Here is a 23,191-nt window from a genome sequence, read left to right on the forward strand (position 1 = left end):
TGTTATAGACCACCTAACCAGGATGAGGAGGCAGACGAAGCATTCTACAAGAGGCTGCCAGAAGTCTCACAGTCACTAGCCCTTGTTCTCGTGGGGGACTTCAACTTTCCGGACGCCTGCTGGAAATACAGCACAGCAGAGAGGAGGTTCCTGGTGTGTGTTGAAGATAACTTTGTGTGGAAGATAACTTCCTGATGCAGCTGGTAAGCAAGCCTACCAGAGGAGGTGCCTTGCTTCACCTGCTGTTCACAAACAGAGAAGGACTGGTGGGAGATGTGGTGGTCGGAGGCCGGCTTGGGCTTACCAACCATGAAATGATAGAATTCTCAATACTTAGTGAAGTAAGGAAGGGGGCCAGCAAAACCGCTACCATGGACTTCTGGAGGGTGGACTTTGGCCTGCTCAGGACACTGGTTGAGAGGGTCCCTTGGGAGACAGTCCTGAAGGGCAAAGGGGTCCAGGAAGGTTGGACGTTCTTCAAGAAGGAAGCCTTAAAGGTGCAAGAGCAGGCTATCCCCACGTGCCATGAGAAGAACGGGCGGGGAAGATGACTGGCCTGGCTGAATGGGGAGCTCTTGCTGGGACTCAGGAAGAAAAGGAGAGTTTATCACTTGTGGAAGAAGGGGAAGGCAACTCAAGAGGAGTACAGGGATCTCGTTAGATCATGCAGAGTGGAAATTAGAAAGACAAAAGCCCAGCTTGAACTCAACCTGGCCACTGTCGTGAGAGACAACAAAAAATGTTTTTACAAGTATATTAATGACAAAAAGAGAGCCAAGGAGAATCTCCACCCTCTATTGGATGCGAGGGGGGGAACGTTGCCACCAAGGATGAGGATAAGGCTGAGGTACTTAATGCCTTCTTTGCCTCAGTCTTTAGTAGTCAGAGCAGTTATCCTCAGGGTACTCAGCCCTCTGAGCTGGGAGACAGGATTGCTGAGCAGGATAAACCCCCTATAATCCAAGAGGAAAAAGTTAACGACCTGCTATGCCACCTGGACACTCACAAGTCTATGGGATTGGATGGGATCCATCCGAGGGTACTGAGGGAGTTGGCAGAGGAGCTTGCCAAGCCACTCTCCATCATTTACCAGCAGTCCTGGTTAACAGGGGAGGTCCTGGATGATGAGAGGCTTGCCAATGTGACGCCTATCTACAAGAAGGGCTGGAAGGAGGATCCGGGGAACTACAGGCCGGCCAGGCTGACCTTGGTGCCGGGGAAGATTATGGAGCGGTTCGTCTTGAGGGTGCTCACAAGGCATTTCTGGGGCAACTAGGTGATCAGGCCCAGCCAGCATGGGTTCATGGAAGGCAGGTCCTGCTTGACCAACCTGATCTCCTTCTATGACAAGGTGACCCACCTAGTGGATGAGGGAAAGGCTGTGGATGTGGTCTACCTGGACTTCAGCAAAGCCTTTGACACTGTCTCCCACAGCATTCTCCTAGAGAAGCTGGCGGCTCACGGCTTAAACAGGTGCATTCTTCGCTGGGTAAAAAACTGGCTGGATGGCCAAGCCCAGAGAGTTATGGTCAATGGAGTTAAATCCAGTTGGCGGCCGGTCACGAGCGGTGTTCCCCAGGGCTCAGTATTGGGGTCAGTCCTGTTCAATATCTTTATCAATGATCTGGATGAGGGGATTGAGCGCTCCCTCAGTAAGTTTGCAGATGACACCAAGTTGGGTGGGAGTGTTGATCTGCTCGAGGGTAGGAAGGCTCTGCAGAGGGACCTGGACAGGCTGGATCGATGGGCTGAGGCCAACAGTATGAGGTTCAACATGGCCAAGTGCTGGGTCCTGCACTTCGGCCACAACAACCCCAGGCAACGCTACAGGCTTGAGGAAAAGTGGCTGGAAAGCTGCCCAGAGGAAAAGGACCTGGGGGTGCTGGTTGACAGCCGGCTGAACATGAGCCGACAGTGTGCTCAGGTGGCGAAGAAGGCCAACGGCATCCTGGCCTGTATCAGAAATAGTGTGGCCAGCAGGAGCAGGGAGGTGATCGTGCCCCTGTACTCGGCACTGGTGAGGCCACACCTCGAATACTGTGTTCAGTTTTGGGCCCCTCACTACAAGAAGGACATGGAGGTGTTGGAGCGTGTCCAGAGGAGGGCAACGAACCTGGTGAAAGGTCTGGATCACACATTTTATCAGGAGCGGCTGAGGGAACTGGGACTGTTTAGCCTGGAGAAGAGGAAGCTGAGGGGAGACCTCATTGTGCTCTACTGGAAGGAGGTTGTAGCGAGGTAGGGGTCGGTCTCTTCTGCAAAGTAACTAACGATAGGACGAGAGGAAATGGCCTCAAGGGAGATTTAGGATAGGACGAGAGGAAATGGCCTCAAGTTGCACCAAGGGAGGTTTAGATTGGACATTAGGAAAGAGTGGTCAGGCCTTGGAACAGGCTGCCCAGGGAAGTGGTTGAGTCACCATCCCTGGAAGTATTTAAAAGACGTGTAGATGAGGCGCTTAGGGACATGGTTTAGTGGTCATGGTGGTGTTGGGTTGACGGTTGGACTCGATGATCTTAGAGGTCTTTTCCAATCTTAATGATTCTATGATTCTATGATCACATAGTAGGAACAGCTCTAGTGAGATATGGTACAACAGGTCCACCCATTCATTAGGATTGTTGAAAGCCAATTTTAAAATTCCCTGACATTGGCATGTGACAGAATACAAAAGAAAAAATACATGATCAACATGGCTACTGCAGAAGGTTAAAAAATAAACTTATCAGAAATGTTCTAATGATGCACAGCAGTGGTAAAAATACCTCATGCTTCATTATATATGGTTAGCTATAGTAATTAGAGGATAAGCACACTCTGATCAATTTTATGCACTATGTTTCTGAATATTTCATTAAATCTTTCATACTGATACTTCAGGATCAATTAAATTCCCAAAATGCAGGCTTGAACTATCCAGTGTGTCCTAGAGTGGCTGCTCCAACAGAGGCACGGTCACACACAGATCCTCCCTGTGTGGAGGTGGACAACTGAGGGTGCCCTGAATGACACCCATCAATAGCTGAATGGAGACTCACGTAGTCAATGCACCTAAATCCTGGTGGGGAGGGCAATCAAGAAGACAGAGCCTAGCTCTTCTCCGCAGTGCCCAGTGACAGGCCAACAGGCAATGAGCACAAATTGAAATACAAGAAGTTACATTTAAATGTAAGAAAAAAAAAATGTTTCACTGTAGGTGTGATTGAACACTGTTACAAGTTGTGGAAATATCGACATCCTTGGAGAACCTGAGTGGACACAGCTCTGGGCAACCTGCCTAGTTGACCCTACTCTACACTTTCTACTACACTTTCTCCTTATCCTCTTTATGTTTTATTGTGACTAGTAAGGAGATTTGGGCACTAGCAGATGTGAAAAAAAAAAAAATCTATAGGAAGGGAATTCCTTGCATAGTGAGAACTCCTGAAGCAACATGTGAACAGTAGCCTGAACTGAAGCAACATGTGAACAGTTTTATTGTGACTAGTAAGGAGATTTGGGCACTAGCAGATGTGAAAAAAAAATATATATAGGAAGGGAATTCCTTGCATAGTGAGAACTCCTGAAGCAACATGTGAACAGTAGGCAGCTTAATTACAATACTAGAGGAGCTGGTCAAACCAGTGAAACAATGTTTCATTGCTTCTTCAATACAAATTTCCCCAGCACTGCTACCACATAATATTCTTCAGACTGAAGAGCTGTAAATTTAGGCCTTGATGACATAATTCTTTGAAAAATATGACAAGACCTTGTCAGTTAATATTTGCCTTTAATATTTCTTATCTCCTTAATACAAAAAATAGAATGTTATTGTTTTGAACCTGAGTTACGAGGTAATAGGTTCTGGTAGCTTATTTAACACGGTTATTGCACAAAGAGAGGCAGAATGTAATTCTGTTCATTTTCTTTCAGCGAAGATCTTTTTATTTTTCATTTTTTTTTAGGATTCAATGACTTATCCCTAATAAAGTGGTATTCCACCTCTGCTCACCACTGCTTTGAAAACTGGATAGTATTTAAAACGTGGATCAGTGAAAAGCAGCAATGTATCATGTCAAAAGGAGGTGTCTGGTGAATGCTGCTGGGATGAGTGCTAGGTCATGTTTTAATTAAATTCCTCATTAGTGATCTGAAAAAGAGTATAAAGAGCATGTTAATGAGATTCACATATCTAAATTGGAAGGTGCCTTACAGCCCAAACAACACAGAGAAGTTTGGAATGTGGGGGAGGTAAATCTCCTGCCCTTGATTTGGAAGATTGTCCATTATCTGGTGGGTTTCTAAAAAAAAATCAAGTGCAGAAATCAAATTGGACCTCACCTGCGGTTTGCTTGGGGGTTTTGTTTGTTTGTTTTAATAAGAAATGGAAGGCTGTTCTAATGAAAGGTATCTTGGAGACAGTAGTGGTGAACAGAAAGTTAGACAAGATTTTTTCAGTGCCATTACGTTCAGGCCTGGACACAGCCCAGCCCACAGCAGAGGGAGGAGGAAATATTCCGCTGCTGGTCAGGTGCTCCAGCACCATGTAATTGAGACCGTGCACACCCTAAGAGAGTGCTACTGTGCAGAGGTCAACCTCCACAGAATCACAGAACCATTTAGACTGGAAGGGACCTCCAGAGGTCCACTTAGTCTAACCTCCACTGCCCTCTTCCCTCTTCCCCTCCCTGCCCCCCAAATCTGCATCATAGTAGACAAAGGGCAAAAAGCACCTATGCATAGACTCATGGGCACAGGCGCAGTGTTGCAGAACAGGTCATTTGAGACTGTTCAGCCGAGCTCAAAGTCTACACCTATTAGTACCACATATACTTGACAGCAGTTTTGTATGAAAGAAAAACTTATAAACTGAACTAATGTAAAAATGACCAAGAAAAACGGTTAACTGAAGGCTTAGAGTAATTGAGATGTAAGGACAGCATAAAAAAGTGTCCTAGATTTAAACTGACATCACTGAACAGAGTAAGTTTATAGCAGTTCAAGTGGAATCCTATTACAGATTTTCAACATCCTTTTCCATCTTACAGGGGAAGCATCAGATACTTTTAGGAATTAATTGTTTCTCAAAATATGTTTGAAAGTGATCATGAGAGAAATGCTATGGGAATGGTAAGAAAATATTTTCAAGGGTTAGGAGAAAAGCATGTTGCTCTCACGAAGCTGTATTTAAGTACATAAAGTACAGAAAAAAACCAAAACTAAATATGAGCATTTTTAACTTTAAGAGAGTAAACAGAGACTCTATGTTTCCTTATCATCAGATCATTATACTATCCATATATTACTAAAAATGATGGTGAACTTCTAGCTCCACTGAAGTCAAAGGTAAAGCTTGCTGGCCCTTTGCTTTTTATAACTTCCTGAAAGTGATAGTTTAGATGAAATACCAATTTGGGCACTAGAACCAACCAAAGGATACCTGTTTTTTCCAGAGATACTAAGCAAATGTCTTTTAATTCAGTTCACTGTAGGAATTTTATTTTAAAAAATAAAATTTGTAATAGCCTGAAGTCCATGACAGTTTCATCAGTATTTGCAATAATATTAACCATTATGCCTAATACAACAACAACAACAACAAAACATTACAAAAGGCATGAAATCTGTATGAATTTTATCAACTATATTGATTTAATAAATGTATGTTTACTTTTGCTTTTGGTGTACACAGATGATGAAAATAAATTTTTAAATTTCTTGTCAGTTATAGTTTAAGCAATCTCCTTCATGTTATAGGAATGTGGTTTGTGCTTAATTTACCTTAAGCAGGAGCTAAATTTCTATAACCTTTGCAGTTCTGTTAACACTTTTTCCTAATCAGGAATCTTAATGAATTTCTCTTTCTACCACTAAATTACATGGATCTGCATTTAATTATGAGAGCACTTACTAAATGAAATAGAGTGTAAATGAACTCCCATTTAACCTTAACACCGCTTGAAAACCATAGATGTCAAAGATGAATAATAAGCGTTCAAAGCTTCAACCTTCTTCCTCTCGAACTGCTAAAGTCCCTCTATTAAGTAGAAACACAATGAAACACTGTTAGTATTTGGAAGACTACGCAACTGTGACCAAATTATTACTTGTTCTTCTCTGAGAGGTAGATCATTGACCATGTAACCTATCAAAATTTAAAATAGGTAGGCAATTAAAAAGTATCATGTCACAGAATTTTCAGGTCACTTGAGGAATACCTTGTTGAAGGATAATGTTACTTTGTTCCAAAATATACCATGAAAATGGAAGCCTGGACATTACATGTTAATCAGAAAGCACTCCAATAATAGAGTAATACAGAATTTTTAAGAAGTGATTTCACTAAGCTGATTTAACTTTCAGACGTTTTCCTTAGTACGTGTATATTTTCCCTTTTTCTTGACTTTGCAGTAAATACAGCAAAATACCAGAATTTAAGCAATCCAAAGTACCTCAGATGAGATAGAATGAAACAGTGCTGCTGAGTGCAGGGTCTTCAATTCATTTGACTTGTTTTGTGCTCTGTAAGGTAATTATTTAACTCCGTATCACTTTCTTATTACAATTTATAGATGTTCCTGTCTTTTTTTTAAAAAAAAAAAAAAAAAAAAAAAAAAGATGAAAACAGACACTCCTGGCATTTTACACAAAGAAAAAAGCCAAATCTAGTTGCATGGAACATCGTAGTTAATGTCAAATTCCAAAATCAATGACCTTATAAAGAAAAACTTCCTGAAATACACAAATACTAACAAAAAGTTTTCAGTACAATAAACCTGTTGTTTTTTTCACTTAGAAGTTACCTATATAAATAACATTCCATAAACAGTTAATTTAATATAAACAAACTTATCACAATATATTTCCTTGAAACTCTGTTCCCTTCTAAACCAAAAACCATTCTGCAATTTGCAGGGTGGGGAGAGTGGAAACTAGAAGGACTTTGCATTGTGCCTGGAATACTAACAAGCTGCAAGTTCTCAAACTAAGGAAAAAAAAAGAACAACAAAAACAAATGGGGATGTAAATGACCCTCCTTTCTCAACCATCACTTGCTGGCAAGAACCTTACCTATAATGTATAGTCACTTTAAAAACATTATTTGAACGTTACTTGTAAACAGTAATAAATATATTACTGAAAGATTTCTGAGATGGATGGATTTTTTTTTTTTCCTTCAAACGTTTCAACTGCAATGTTCAGTCACCTGTCAATTAGCAGCTGTCAATTATGTTAAAAACAGAAGCTAGCTTGGTTACAGAAGCAACATAGGTAGGTTTCTACAGCAAAATTATATGCATACAAAGCACTGAGTGGGTGCTCGCTTGGGGATATTTACATTCTACCCTCATCTGCATCAGTGACCTTCTGTTTCTCAATTAAATCCTGTATGTCTATTCTTAAAGCCTTTAGTAATGTGTTGTTATTATCCATGCTTTTTGCTTTATAAACCCACTCCCTTATTACCTTTGAAAATTAAGACTAGTTTGTCTCCCCAAAAATATTGTCACTGAACCTTTCCCCTAAAACAGAGTCACAATTGTAAGATGATGTATAAATCATCTTGGATGATGTGTAAAACACATGTGCTTTACCCACTGGTAAGTTATATTAATTTTTTTTTTTTTTAATTTACTCTAAAGAGCCAGGGTAAAAACAATTTTGCATCACATTAGGAAAGATCTCAAGAATAATTATTTATTGTGAAATTTAGCAATTCAGATTTATACTACAGGATCATATCAGCTGCAAATGTTCAGCATAAATCTTTTTAATAGGAATTACACGTCTATCAATGGCAGAACAGAATATTAAACCCTTTATGCATAATGCATTTTTTTTCAAATTTTGGATGATGTATGAGCCTGCTTTTGAAAACAATTACTTTGGTATATCCACTTGCTCCTCTGGAAACGACGTCCAGTTGAATTCAGTGGGACTAAGAAGAGAGGCAAGAATTTATGCAATTGAGTCACTGGTTTCTACCTTCCAAATACCAAGAACTATTTCACTGGTGCCACATAGAATATTGCAGGGCTGAACACAGAGTCTCCCAATTCAGGTTCCTCGAGGAATTTTAGGAACTAAAACATGAAGAACTAAAATTCCCTACTTATTCTGAAAAAGTTTGACATGAATGAAAATAAGAAGCTCCTCACTGCAACTATCTGCAAAAAATGTAAACCAAACTGTTCATGAATAGATCACTGGTTTCATTCAATTAAAAAAAGGGATTAAATATTCAGTGAATATTTTGGCATGCACTTTTTTTAACTTGAAAATCTTCTTTGCAACAAGGAGAGACGAATTAAGATATAGGTAGTCCAAGACCTTAATGGAAGTACAGCTTGTGGGACCATATGATTACTTCAGAACCTACCCTTACATGAAAAAAAAAAGAAAAATCAATATGAAGAAACAGTCCCAACCATTGCAAAGTGTGCTGTCAGTCAAGGTGAGTCCAGAAAAGCTAAGAGCTGCTAAGGAGCTAAAACTCTGTGCTGGGACTTGCACTTTGGAGAGCTGCACTAATATTGGCCAAAGTCAGCAACAAGGACACGGTGAAGAAATGTCAGTAGAAGTGAGTGAGGATGGGGTATCAGAAAGAGACCTCACAGAGGGGGAAGGAAGAGGGGCTGATGAGGAGTCTGGAGTTCAGGAAGAGGGTAATGAAGATCCCTTTAAAGAAAGGTTGGGAATCACTGCTGTAGAAGGTGGTTAAAAAAGTGAGAAGCACGTATAGACAAAGAAACACCTGCACTGAGTCTGCAACGAACCTGAAAATAAGAGATTGCCTCATTTATTTCTGAAATACTGGTACCAGGTCTCCTGAATAAAAAGGTTTGTAACAGAAGAGTAAAACCTTGCCTGAGCAGACCAGCAGATATTTACTGGTGGTTGTCAAAGATCAATGATTTCTCCATTAGCCCACACATGTGCTTTAAGAGTGAAGGAAGGTGAGAAGGGAGAGTGAGATATCTCCCCGTCCACAAGTTTTAAACATGTGAGAAAAACATCAGGGAGTTTTTTGGGTTTGTTTTTGGGTTTTTTTTGTTTTTGTTTTTTTTTTGTTTGTTGTTTTTTTTTTTTTTTTTTGTAAAGTGATCCGGTATACTGAAAGCCATGGGAATTGAACTAATGGTGACACTTATCTAGCTCTTCTTGTGAAGATGACATATTAGTCAAACTCTTCACAGATAATGTAAAATAGAAATGTCAAAATATTTATATTCATCTCATTAGACTGTATGAAGTTTGAAGCTTATCTCTGCTTTATCCATTCAAACTACTGTATGGCTGGAAACTCTGGGCAGCAGCTGTCTTCTCACAACTCAATTTCTGCTCACAATTTTAACTCTGGAAGCAAGTAAGATAAAACCTCTGGTAATGACCAATAAGATCATTTGCCAAGGGCTGTTAGTATCCACTACGTTTTTGTTTTTTTTTTTTTAATAATACCAACGGTTTCTTGACAAACATATTGCTCAGAAACACATGCAATTTTAGAAGATACTATTTTGTGAAGCATGGGTATACTTAAATTCATTTCTGCTTTCCCTCCCTCTGCTTGAGGAAAACTATAACTCACGATACATTCAGGATACATGGATACATTCAGATCTGTTATTGAGCCACTGGCTAACACAGAATTCAGTCTTATTTTAAAGGTGAGCATGAAAGGAGAGACTTGAGAAAAAAAATATTCTGATGACTTCCGCCTTAAGAATCAAATGGATACAGCCACTTGTTTAAATCTCTGATATACACTTTGTATCTAATTTCTGCTTCTTTCCCTGTCAGATCAGGTGCCAGTAAGCCATTCATTTTGTTCATTACAGCTTCTGTATCACTTTGGATTAGAGCTTGCAGACTTGGATTAAGCCTATTCTTAGAGCCTCTAAATCAAACCTATGTATTTGATTTTCATTTTGTCAGGAGCAGAACTGTAGCAGGATTTCATAGGACATCTCTACTATTTCCTACAACAAACCTGACACTAAGACCTCTCAACAGAAACAACTTGAAAACTAACACAGCTGTTAAAACAAAATGTCAGTGCATTTCATGAAGCTCAGAAATTACAAATGGCAAATAGATACATGAGATGAAAGCCTGTGTGAAACAGCATCAAAATGTTATTTCCACCACCTTTCCTAATTTATTTGAAAGCATATATGCAATAGTCAACTGTTACTTACTGCAGATGTATGCATGAGGATTCTCTCTATCTGCAGTAAAGAACATCAAAAAGATGACAAACCTTTTACATGTAGCACACATGAACTAAGTTCCAACTTACAATTGTAACAGAAATCTCTGAGGCTCAACTCTTGCACCAGTACCATCCATCACAAAACTTAACAAATTTCTTTTCTTCTGTTCTCAAAGCCAGGCATTTATTGTGCTGTTGCAGCCTGCTCCTACGACCAGGTGTGAGTTCCTACAGCCATGTCTGACCTGGTTCCTCATAGTCCTCTCTCAAGTAAAGATCATCTTATACCAGCCAGCAGTCTCTCTCGAGCACAAATATATCTTAACATGCAAGATCAGAAAAATAGACTTCCTCAGTTTTTCATTCTTTTAACAGCAAAAATCCTAAAATCTCAAAAGACATGTTTTTAAGTATTCCATCTTATAAATTAAAATCAGTGTTAGGCAAATAGTATCTCCAAAAAGTAAAAGAAAGTCTGAAAAAAGGGATAGGATCCCTGACAACAAAATAATAAAAAGTACTAATGATGGCATCAAGCTCTTTCAGCTGCACCGTACAGCAACTCAATTGTAATACATTTTATAAAGATGAGTTAAAGGTTACTGCTGGGTTGTACAGTTTTACACAGAAACAACCTCGTATGTTCAGTCTGAAATGTGGCAGCTAGTTTTGAATTAAGAAACATCATTCTAAGCTGTGTCTCTTGCTGCATTTATGAGCTTTCTATGTATAGAAATATGTATAATGCACCCATCTATTTTTTCCTTTATATCTGATAATCTCTCTTTGAATAGCATGCTCTTTGGGCACTCACTGCTCTCCTCTCATGTCAAGATCTCTGTGCATTTGGCCATGCATTATAATAGTCGTCTTCTTGCTTCATCTCAAAGATTTTGCCAGTATTTTGCCTTAGTTTTTCCGCCTAAGGATTTGAAACGCACCATCATTTTACTCAGAATTGTTCCTGTCCCAGACTAGTCCTGTCATTGTTTCTTTAAACTAAACTCCTTCACGTACAAGGGCTGCAAGCATATCTGTGCTCTTTCCACATGCTCCCTGTGCTATTCCTTCCTGTTAGTCTCCATTTCATTGTTATATTGGTAAATAATTCAGCCAGTGTCAAGTCTACGACTGGTTTAATTAGTTATTTCTCTCTGTCCAGGAAGTAGAATTTTCTATGTGTCAACATCTTAATTCCTGTTAGGGAATGAAGGAGAGGGTGATGTCACCCAGGAAGCTAAGTGCTGATATCAATCAGTCCTGTGACCTAATTACAGACCCATTAAAATTGACACAGAATACAGAACGTAGAGAGATGCTCTGTGTATTGCACATATTTCCTTCCTGGTTTTCCCCCTTTTTCCCCTCAGGTTAATTGTGTGCTATCTATAGATGGCTGGAACATTATCTCAAGAGCAGGGATTGATCAGCTTCAGCATTCAAAAACTGATCTGTTAAAAATAAGCAGAAAAAAGTCCAGTGAGTGTGGGCCAGATGTGGACACTGTAATTTTAGAGTATTTGGAAGAAATAAAGCTAGTCCATATTCCTGTTCAGGCAGCCTTACAGGTTAATTTAAGCACTATTTTGTTTGAACTTGACTGTCTTTTAAAACTAAACTCATTTCACTGTAAGAAACAGAAATACCAATTACTCTTTCCTGCTGAAGAGGTGTTCTTTCTTAATGCATATTTTGAAAGAGTTATACTGCACTGTTTAGCTGTTTCATAAAGATTCTGTGTAAAAAAAAACCATAACTGGAAGGAGCAGGAATCAAATATCACAAGGATAATCAAATATTCATTGGGAAAAAAAACTCATATTGCTAGCAAACCCACAGAAATAATAAAATTTTGAGTAAAAACTGACACTTGTGCATTTGTAAGTCCTAGTTTTCACGTGCTGTTAGTAAAATGTGTTAAGCTGTGTTCCCATGTGTTCTGAAAGAAAAAAAATACATATATGTATTTTTGTTCACTTCCTGGAATTTCACTGGAGAGGTTAAAAAAACCAACCATTTTGAGTTATATAGATCCAGGGAAAACTGGCAATAGAAGTCTGAATTTCAGTGTCTTTTTGGATCTGTTAGATTTTAAATAAATTCTTATAAATAAAATCAAGCACTGTGCAAATACAAATAGCAGGTTAACCAGCGCCGGAACTAGCCAATTGTAATCAAACTCCGGTATACGAAATGACTGATCCCCTGCTGATTAGATTGCACCTAATGCATGCTTTGCATGCAAGAAACAAAACCCACCTTTCACTCTGAAGCTGCTTCAAAGGGGATGGCTTCTGCAGCAGAGCCCACATTGCAGCCAGTGCACCACCGCAAGTGCCAGGGCCCTGGTTCACCTCCCCCTGCCCTCGGGAGCTGCCTCAGCTTCGGCGCGGTGGGACTGTGCCCGCTGGGAAGGGGAGGGCACGGCCCCGCCGGCCTCTGGGCACCCGGTGCCCCTCTGCCCTGGCATGCAGATACACCTCCCCTGCACAGGCAGGTTGGCAGCTTGGCCATTTCGATTAGGAATCTTAAGTCGCTTCCTTCAACTGAAGTGATAAACACAATTAATTCTTCCCCTTCTTCCTGATTCCTCATGCTGTTACATTTCACGTGCAATCCGCAGCTGTAGTTCCACTGCTTTAGTCCTAGAGTAGAAAGTACGTGCCACTGAATTCACGTAGGAAAGCAATCTGATGAGTATCCAACAATTTTGTTTATGACCCCAAAAGGGAGCACACAGGCTATGTGAAGCTGAGACTGATTTAGCAAAAGACATACAAAATACCCAGGTTTTGTACTTTTAAACAAGAATGGTTGCACAAAAGAAAACTACAGACAGGTTTCAACTAAACCAGCTTCTAGTCCAGACTGATCACAATAATGACTGACTTTTTACTCTTAAGTTTTGATCTTATGTTTAGAAATTTACCTTGAAAGCCTCCTAACATATTTGGATTAGATGGTTGAATATCTACTGTTTTCATGACTTCCAAGAAGAGTTGTATATTCTGGTTGTTATGCAATCAAACTAAAAAAGAATTTCTGACCCGCATAAACAATCTGAAATGGTCCTAAAATAATTTTTCTTTTTTGAAGACATACAGGGTAATAAATTCCTGATCAACTGTTTCTCTTTTACATCATTAGCTCAAATGTAATCAAATCCTCTTAAAGCTGAGTAAAATGTTGATCTGTTTATACTGATTTTGAAGCCAGAAATGTGAATTTGTGAAATATTTTTTCAATATTATTTCAGTTTTTAAAATGACTTTCAGAGTAGAAAACCTTGAAAAGCTCAGAATATAAAATTTTCATATATTCAAAATTTAAGTTGGCTTTTTTTGTAAGCTTCAATCAACTTCCTGCTTTAAAATATTTTTCAACTTAATTTGACAAAACACTCAAAACATTCTGCAATGTTTCTGAATTTTCAGGGAAGTAAAATGCCAATTATTTTCATGGTACTAAGGGAGGCTAAAATCCAATGTTGACTAAGAGTCCATTTCTTTAGGCAAATCATTTCTCGATTTATATCTTGAAAAGTGAGGCCAGCATCCAGCAACAATGAATCTCAGTTCTGTATTTCAACCTTGCAAGAAGGGTAAAAGTTTCTTTAGCCCCATCATAAATATATATCTATGATAAGGTAGCTCTGAAATTTCCATTTGCATTTATCAAGTCATGTTTTCACACAGACATACAGAAGGTTATCAAAAAGGATGCTCCATGTATCCTTTTTGATACAGGATACATGTATTTCATGTATTAATTTTTATAAGGTAGATACAACAAAAGAATGCACTACACATTTGGTACTATAGCAAAACTGTACACATGCTTTATGTGTGTAAAAGCATACATAAAGGCAATATATGCACAGGACCACTGGGAAGATCAGGTAGCTTCATTCTAAATCAGAGAAGCAAAATTACATCTCTGGGTGTGCTATTTTCTTCCATTCTCCACAAGTTCTGCTCTAACAGTTGTCAGGATATCAAAAATCATCACACAAAGAGGAGCCTAAGGGTTCAGAGTGTCTCTGAGCTCTACATTTCAGAGAACGCCTTATGTTCTCTGAGCACCTGGAACAGCCAAATATAAGTTGAAGTATTACACATGGAATAAACTAACATAGATATATAAGCTACATACAGAAGTTTCACTCAACATCTGGTTCAGAGCCTCTGTAAACGAACAGTAACACATACTTCAGGTTAATTAGGAACAAGAATGGTTTAAATGCAATTGAAAGTTTCCATTTATTTATTTTATTAAGGTTTATGAAATCAGTAAGGCAGACTATTCCAAAAGCATCAGCATGAACTTTTTTAGTAGTTCCTTGTACTGTTTGCTAAAGAAGGCCTATATCACCAGGAGGAGATATTAAAGTACAACTTCAGATAACCATAAAATCATTTTATAAAGTCTAATGTGAAGACTCGAAGGAAGAAGAGAGAGAGAGAGAGATGAAGAACATATATATATATATAAAAAAATATAAAAAGAAATAACAATTCTTGGCTACAAAAATTCTCTCTCCCTTGCTCTGATATATAACATAAAGGCTTTCACATGGGAAAGTCAGAGTCCTCTCTGCCACCAAGGACTATGTTTACCATGGAAACTACGATTACCGAGTAATTTGAAGTCACTTGGGTAACCTGATCATACCACCATTCTGTAAAGTGTCAGAAATGTTGAACTGCAGATTAAATAATCCACTCAAAATCACATGGTAACCTGGTCATCACATAACTCTATGAAATGACAGAAATACTAAACTCAACAAGATTAAATAATCTGGCAGATTGAATGAGAAAGGACACACATATTTTGCTTCTTTTGCTTTTCCTCATAATATATTACATTTTGCTTGGTGTTTTACAATTATGTCTCCACAACTGAGAGAAATTGACGATTTTATAAAGGCTTAAAAAATTATATAATAACAAAAACTGCATGGGAACATTGAGGGATCAGGTTAGGCAAAAATATATCAACTTCACAAATACTTATGAAGCTAAAGCATTCTGATTAAATATTATTAAATATTTTACTTAATGTCTTGCTTCAGCAGACCCAGTAAAATGAGATCATTTTTTCTTTAATCATTTTTTCTAATGGGTGAATATAAAAATATTGCCTTACCATGCTTCTGAAAGCTACATGTATTTAACACTGATACTATGAACTTCTATCCGTAGACTACAAATCAAATACAATCTGTGAGACAAATTGTGCTCTGAGGAACAAGGATGTATTTCAATGGGAGTCATGAAAAGGCAATAGAGATTGTTCATTTATCAAAAAGCATTTGTTCTCAAATGTCCCAGGCACATACATAGACCCTCATCAAAAGTTCAACAACAGTTTTAAATTCCTTTTTCCAATATAAAATTTAGGTATGCTGTCAGGTAATAATATATTTGAAATATATATATATGAAAATATATTTGCTGATTTCTCTCTTGTCATTTATTACAGTATTTTAAATACTGCTTCTCCAAGGAAACAAGATTGACATTAAAAAGAGGTATTTGTGGTTACAAATACTAGGAGGCAAAAAAGGTGCTCTGAATGTATTCATTGTGAATAACATTATACAAAGATTGTTTACAAAACTCAACTTCTTAACCCCAAAAGCTGCAAATCTGTTATTAAACATCTAAAGCAAAGAAAAAGGAAAGAATCCTAGAGGTCAACAGTCTTGGGTAGGTAGGCAGTTTTTAAAGAAAGCTGAAATAAATATAGTCTTTGAGGGAGGAGGAAACTAACAGATTTTTTTTTTAAAGCAGAAAATATATTTTTAGCCAAAACTTATGTATCGCACTATAGGCTTGCATTACTTAACAAGCCATGAGATGGCTGTGTCACTAGCCAAAACCTCTACATGGTCTTTCTATCAAGTCAAACATGAACAAAGTTGCATAGATATGATGGGAATGTAGAAAAGATGACAGTCTATGCTGGTGCGATACACCTCCTGAAAAAACAAGGGAGCTTCAGGTGAGGATTGAAATAATCAAAGATAGCTGAATTTGAGTATTGCTGTTGTGAGAAAATGCCTCCTCTAAAAGGAAAAAACCTTGTCCTTTGAAACTCAATATATTGAAGGAAAGAGAAACCTAGGGTTGGAAGGAGTTCCAGAAAAGTTAACCTAACCACAAATATTTCACAAGTGTAATAGAAATAATGCTTTCTGGGCCCCAGCATTTTTGACTGTATGAAGACCACAATTTGCTCAGTTAAAGCTCCTGAACATGCTAAGTGATAACTAGACCTAAAATGAAACTAACATCAACTCCATTTACTTAGTATCCCACAAGCTTTGCTGGTACATTTCCAAGAGTGGAATACGACTTACTGAGTTTAAACAATTTTTGTAACAGAGAAACAGTGTTAAATAGGCTATTTTAAAACCTGTGGAAAGGTAGTGATGAACTTCCTCAGTGTATCCTCCATTACTCAGTCTACCTACTGATGACTTTCTATTGTCTCCCCTATTGAGTTATTTCTAATTTATTTCTATATCACGCTTTTCTTTTCATCTAGCTGATAGAAATGTTTCTTGTACCTATTTAAAACATAGCAATCTATATTGCATACAAAATGGAAAGTATTTACAGCTTTTTCCAGAACATTCTTATTTGGAAATTTTTCACCGTAACTATGGCACATGAAGAAAACTGTAACTGTGAAGTGAGAAAGAACATAGAACCTCTAGGTTTTTTAGCTTTGCATCCGGCTATATCTAATTTTCTAGACAGAAAGATGGTGCCAGATGAAAGAGAAGCAAATTTATAACTAATTCCCTATGCTTATCAAAAAAGAGACAGAAAAAAGTATATTTTGGAGTTTCCTTTCAAATCGAGCTACATCTGAAGATGTGAAAAAGTCACTAATGTTCAAAAGCACTCACCAAAAGCACTCACTCACTTACTTATCCATAGCAGCAAGATTAATAAATAATTAACAGCATTTCCAAAACAAACATACCTCCAAGACATAGGTGTCTTAATTCTTCCGAAGAATTACTACCTCAGCTGACTTTTTGTCTTCTGGTCTTGAACTTCTTGTGTAGCCTAGGAAAAATAAATCTCAGCTTACTTTCAAACTGAAAGCATAAGGCTAGACCCAAGGAAAAAAAAACTTAATAGCATTGCAGTTAATTCCTCTGTAATCCTACCTCATTATCTTAAGCAAATAAATCTCTGAAAAGGATTGCCTTATTAAAAGCGAATTAGAAAACTGAATGTCATCTGTGCAGGGAGACATTCTCTTAAAATGCAATCAGCAAGGAAACTCATAAATAGGGTACTATATAAAAATGTTCCTACCAGGCAATCCTTAGCAGATTTTCAACAGATGTGTATGCAACTATGATTTCACAAATTCCTAAAATAAAATGTGTCAACATTGTTTACCACAAACTTTCAAGAGTCTAAAAAAAGTACTCATTTAGATTCTACAGAAAGAACAATATTATAAAGATATGTAAAATGTAGCAAGAGTGGCTATTGAATTGTCATACCTCCCACTCTTGCATATCATCATAATGTTTGATTTACCAAGGAGATTTTAAAAAAAAAAAAGGTTATTATGTTTTGATTTCATTTCTATAACCATGTAAAATTCAGAATGCATAGCCCCTAGGTGCATCTTAACAGTCATTACAAATTTTTAGAAGTGCACATGGCATGTATAAGCAGTGAAGAAGTAGTGCATGCTATAAAGAGTAATCAAACTACTGCAGTCACTATTATTGTTAGAACATTATAAGTTTTCTCAGAAAATGTTTACCAATTGTAAGCATATATTAGTTAGAAATAGAAAACATAGGTTATCAGACCCTTGTAAAAAACAAAAATATCAATACTATTACAACAAAGATTTTTTTTTATTAAGAAGTGACAACTTTATTATTAACTTAAAAGAAAATAACAGATATCTGTGAAACAAATCTGCCCTTTGCATTTTTAGCTTCATTAGTATTGAACTTCTCAGCTTCACTTTAAAATACTCTTCTTATCTTAATCGTCCCGTGAGTTATTCCTTACTTCAAATTACTTTGTGGATCTGTACCAACACAATCAAATTATTCTAAAAGAAAACAACACAAAACACAGCTTGCTTGAAGGGTATGCAAGGATAACAAAACTAAGTGAACCCAGCTCTGGAAGATGATTGTGTTATATGAAACCTTAATACAATGTGGAAAAAACTAATGAAGACAGTATTCAAATGAAAGTAATAAAAGGCAGACAAAGCCAAAACAGAAATGAAAAACAACTAAAAAGTGTTAATCAGAGCTTTGTTCATACCCACAAGCCAGCAATGTAGCAAGTGGGAAAGAAGTCAGGAAACTAATTTCCAACAGTGGCTGGTTCTAAGTCCTTTACTTCAGTATTTCTCAAAAAAAGGTATATAATCATACACACACGAGTTTGAACACATGAAAGCCAATGCGTGCTACAGAAACTAAAACCAGGCATCCAGCATTCACAATAAGATGCAAGAAGTGGCATATATTACATTATCATGTAAGATTGTTTAAGAGCTAGGAGACTGTGTATTTCAGGTTCACAAAATTAAAATAATCACACTGCTACTATCAAGGCCAAATCTTGATTTATAAACATTTATAAGTCAAAGTGGACTTGACTTGGGGGTTTTGTATTACTTTTTCAAATGATAATATAATGGAGTCTCATACAATTTTTCATATTGCTCCTTTTGATAACAATTTTTGAGACTTGCAAGGTTCAAGCTGAACCGATGTCTCTTCATCTAAGGGCTATTTTCACTCTGAGTGCTATAACATTTTCCTGGTACATTGAAAATGAGATAATGGAGTGACAGTGGAAAAATAACTCTTGCTTGAATGATGTATCTTAATCAATGTTTAGGTGAAAAGTGGCAACAAAACAGATCCTTTCTTTCATACTGACATCTTTCTTTTTCTTATTTAGATACATTAAGTAAGCAGAAGTCTTCAAATGTGTTGTTTCATGGAGCAAGAGCACACATTTAAAAGTTGTTTGTAGTCTCTCACACAAATCATTACACCTTTGTATTGATAGATTAGGTGGAGTATTTAATCAGATTTATTGATTTTATGGTTTTTGCTGAGACTTGAGAAAATACCCAATTCTTTCAGTCTGCTAATTTTTTTGTTTCTTTTTTTCCTGACTTTAGTTGGTTGGGGTTTGTTGTTTGTTTGTTTTGGTATTTTAAAGGCTCCTACTAAGTTGGCATCTTTGTTGTTTATGTATTTGTTCACAACTTTGAAATCTGATGTTTTCTTCTCTATTGTGCTTTAAGATCCACAATTTCAGTACTCTATATATCTGTATTTGTCAAACATTTTAAGAAATATATAATTTATTCTTAATGTTATCAGATTGAAAGAAACCCATGGATTTAGTCTAATCCCTCTAGACATTTGAAGGTCCATATTTACTATTAGAAAGGCTTTGCTCTTGCACACTGACAGTCTTAGGTTTGCTTTCTCCAAGCATTTTACTTCTATAGTGCACTATAGTGTGCAAGGCTGTAAAGAATCACTGAACAATTTATACCCTAATATTCAGAGAACTTGAATTTTAGTGGCATCTAGAGCTCTAGCTTCTTTAAGGGAAATCCCTGCCACAAAACCCGTACTAAGAAAAATGATTTAAAAAAAAAAAAAAAACAAAACCCAAAAACCACCAACAAAACAGTTTATTCATGAAACACAGAACTGGGTAGTTGTGTTATGAAGTATGGACACATAGAAGTTCAACTCTTGTCGTTGTGGTAGTGACTGTATTCTTGGAAATCATAATTTGCAGGTTTCAGGAAAAACAGTAAAAAAACAAAAACAAAATAAAACTTTCCTTATAGGTTTTCCACTGTCTTGTGTCATGTGAAATGCCAAGTTATGGCTCCTAAATTAGAAACACTATTATGAATAAAGACAGGCTGATTAAATTCGTAATAAATGTATTTATCTCTACAAAATAAAAAAAAAAAAACAGAAGATAACAAAGTTAATCAGACTACGGGAGTACAATTAACCACTTTTTTATTATTTTGATATTGTGAGGACTTACTAGTGTCACCAGTTACTCGTGTCATCCACTTTTTCATTAAAGCTCAGTTTGTTTAAAACAATGTGAATATGGACTATTAGCTACTATTTGTGTTTGTGTCATAGTATCCAGATGAAAAGGATTTCCCTAAGCTAACAACAGCTAGAAAAGAGAAGACAGCTTTAAAACCTGGATTTTCTCTTGGTTTTCCCAGAGAGATCAATACTAATTTTTTTACCTCATAAACATTTTGGCATATCTTTATCTACAGAAAAAATAAATTTGCAGACAATAGTGACAATGACTAAAGTCTTCAGCTTACAGCTGAAGTCTTCAGCTATGGCTTACTTATAATTTAAAATCAATTACTTGGTCTCAAACAATTCAAGCTACATTTAGAAATAATTTGCTTTCTGGAGACAAGGAACTAAATAATTTTGCTCCTATATACTCGATTTTCAACCACCTGACAAAGGAAAAAGAGCTTAAGCATTGACACAGAGGAACTGTGTTTGTATAGGTGGCATTAGCATCACTTAATCGTCTATATAACAAAGAAAAAAAATAATGGATCTTAAAACCAAAAAAGTCTGGTGTCATTAAAGAGAAGACAAAATAATAAGAGGGAATGAAAGTCCCCTCAAACACCTGTTGATCAAAGCCATGTGCTAACCAAGGCAAGGACATGTAAAGTTATTGGGCATAATTACTCAGTCTAAATGAATTTATGGGATTATCTCCCAAACTATACCCTACGTTCAGAACACTAGCCTCACAGATCTGTGGAGGATTTTAAGCTGAAGTGGTGTGAAGAAAACACTGGTTGACTACATATGCTCTTTTTCTTAGTTGCCCACTTTTCCCACCTTTTTCCTTTACATTTCTTAAATAGATAGACTTCTACTTGAACTGTTTATTAATTTTTTTAATTAATGCCAGAGAGAGCAAAGTTTTTTCTGGTATACCTGCTTCTGTAAAGATCCATAGAACTACTCAGAAAATATGAAAATGAACTATACCACTACACAAATTAAGCTTTAAGTATACGAGGTCAGGGCCAAAATGTTGGTGAATATAAGTGCCACTACATCACTGAAGTGTATACATGATTCAAACGAGTACAAGACGTTCTTGAAAACCATGTATACAGCAGGTCAAGAGAAAAGCAATCAAGTGGACCAACAGGGTAAAAAATATTTTGAGTAGAAATCAAATCTATGAAAGTATTAAAAACATTATTTATACTCTACAGCCTCACATATTTAAGACATGACTCTTGTTTCATAGAAATTAATTAGGAAAGTGCTACACTTTTTCTAGGATGTTGTCTTTACATGAATTAGATCTGTTAGAATCCAGGTTTTTTGTTGCTAAACACATAGCCTTACTTCCTTACAATTTCTGTTATACTTTTTTTTTCCTTATACTGGATTAAAATAAGATCTGAATTATTAGGAACCAGTGTATCACCAGGCAATCTTCCCTGAGTAAACAGCAATGCAATTATTCACAGACAGAAGAACAAACCCCAGCCAGAATTCTGTTTCAAATTTGGGCCACAATTCTGTCTCTGCTACCACTCCTATTTGTGGAGAGGGAAGCTGTATTGATTTTTCTGCTTTGTTCCCATACACAAGCTCAAATTTATATTCAGAGGTATGCAAAGGAGAAAGGAATTGGAGAGTGAAGGAAGGAAATGCAAATAAATCTTTAATAAAATAGCGATTAAACATAACTGTTATACTGCTTTTTTCTTCTCAACAAAAGCAGGCAAAACTTGACAGAAGTCTCTAGAAACTTACACTTTCAAGTGCTTTATAGCATTTTACTGTTTATAGATGAACTCTAAACAGTGAATTAAAAATGTTCTCTAGTTTTACAGATACCTATACTTTACTTTATTCATCATTTAAATTGTTTATGATTTCAAGACCAGAATGAAGAATGCTAAATCTCATTCTCACTTAAATGCTTTGTTTAAAAGAAATTCCACAACCACTTAAGTCCATACTATCAAAATAATTCTTAATGGTCTATCGAAACATCCCTTGGGAGTGAAAAACTGGAAGCATAATGTGGGCATAGGCAACAGTGTTCAGGTATCTGTAACGATGACACAATTTACTAGAACAGTCCTAAGGTCATTTGCACCAGTACTTACTCATGTATATACATCAGCAAACAACATTGAGAGATCATATTAGAATTCCATTGGGAAAAGTGATGTTTCCCTTAGTAAAGCATTATATCTAATTTACGAGGAAGCCATAATAAATTAGTTAGCTAAATCTCTGGCTGAAATAGAACATAGCTGTGTCTTACCAATTAACCTTTAAATGCACAAACCCCAAATGGTTTCTAGGGATTTTGTTTCCAACTCATTGTAAATGGAAAGTGTTCTCATTCATGCAGTAAAACTCAACCACTGAATTCATTAAAAAAAACTTCTTCATAAAAAGAGATGGAAAAGAGAAAAATGAAAATGTAGTTTAATATTTTAAATAGAATTTCATTTCTATTATTTACTCTTATCGAATTAACTAAAGTAGGAGTTCCCAGTAAAAAATACTGTTGGTGGGAGGGGATAATCAAACTATTAGCAATACAAACTTCTGAATAAATGGGAAGTTTATTGGAATGCTTAATTTCTATTTACACCTTGTGTATGTTATAGATAAAAGCACACATACATGCCTAATAACTACTACAGATTTTTACATACCTTATGTGTTTAATAACAAAGTCAGGAAAAAAAAGAAAAGAAAATTCAATACTGCTATTATCAGAACATTGCACATCTTCCCACAACAAAATCTGATCAAATTCAATGTAGCTTGCTTTAGCAAAGTTGCATTTTCTGACACAAATATACTGTTGTTAAAATTCCAGACGAGTCTAACCATGACTTACTCTCAATTCAAACAAC

General features: G+C 36.7%; 1 protein-coding gene across 1 annotated transcript in view; it reads right to left on the reverse strand.

Moving 5' to 3' along the window:
* CDH18 (cadherin 18) overlaps positions 1-23,191 on the reverse strand; it is a 575,460-nt gene that overhangs the window by 313,741 nt on the left and 238,528 nt on the right. The window contains exon 2 of the mRNA XM_075142498.1: positions 17,192-17,277. The gene's annotated coding sequence lies outside the window, so the exon portion shown is untranslated. The remainder of the gene's footprint in view (positions 1-17,191; positions 17,278-23,191) is intronic.

This window comes from Calonectris borealis, chromosome 2 (genome assembly GCF_964195595.1).
Source record: "Calonectris borealis chromosome 2, bCalBor7.hap1.2, whole genome shotgun sequence".
Taxonomy (NCBI): Eukaryota; Metazoa; Chordata; class Aves; order Procellariiformes; family Procellariidae; genus Calonectris; species Calonectris borealis.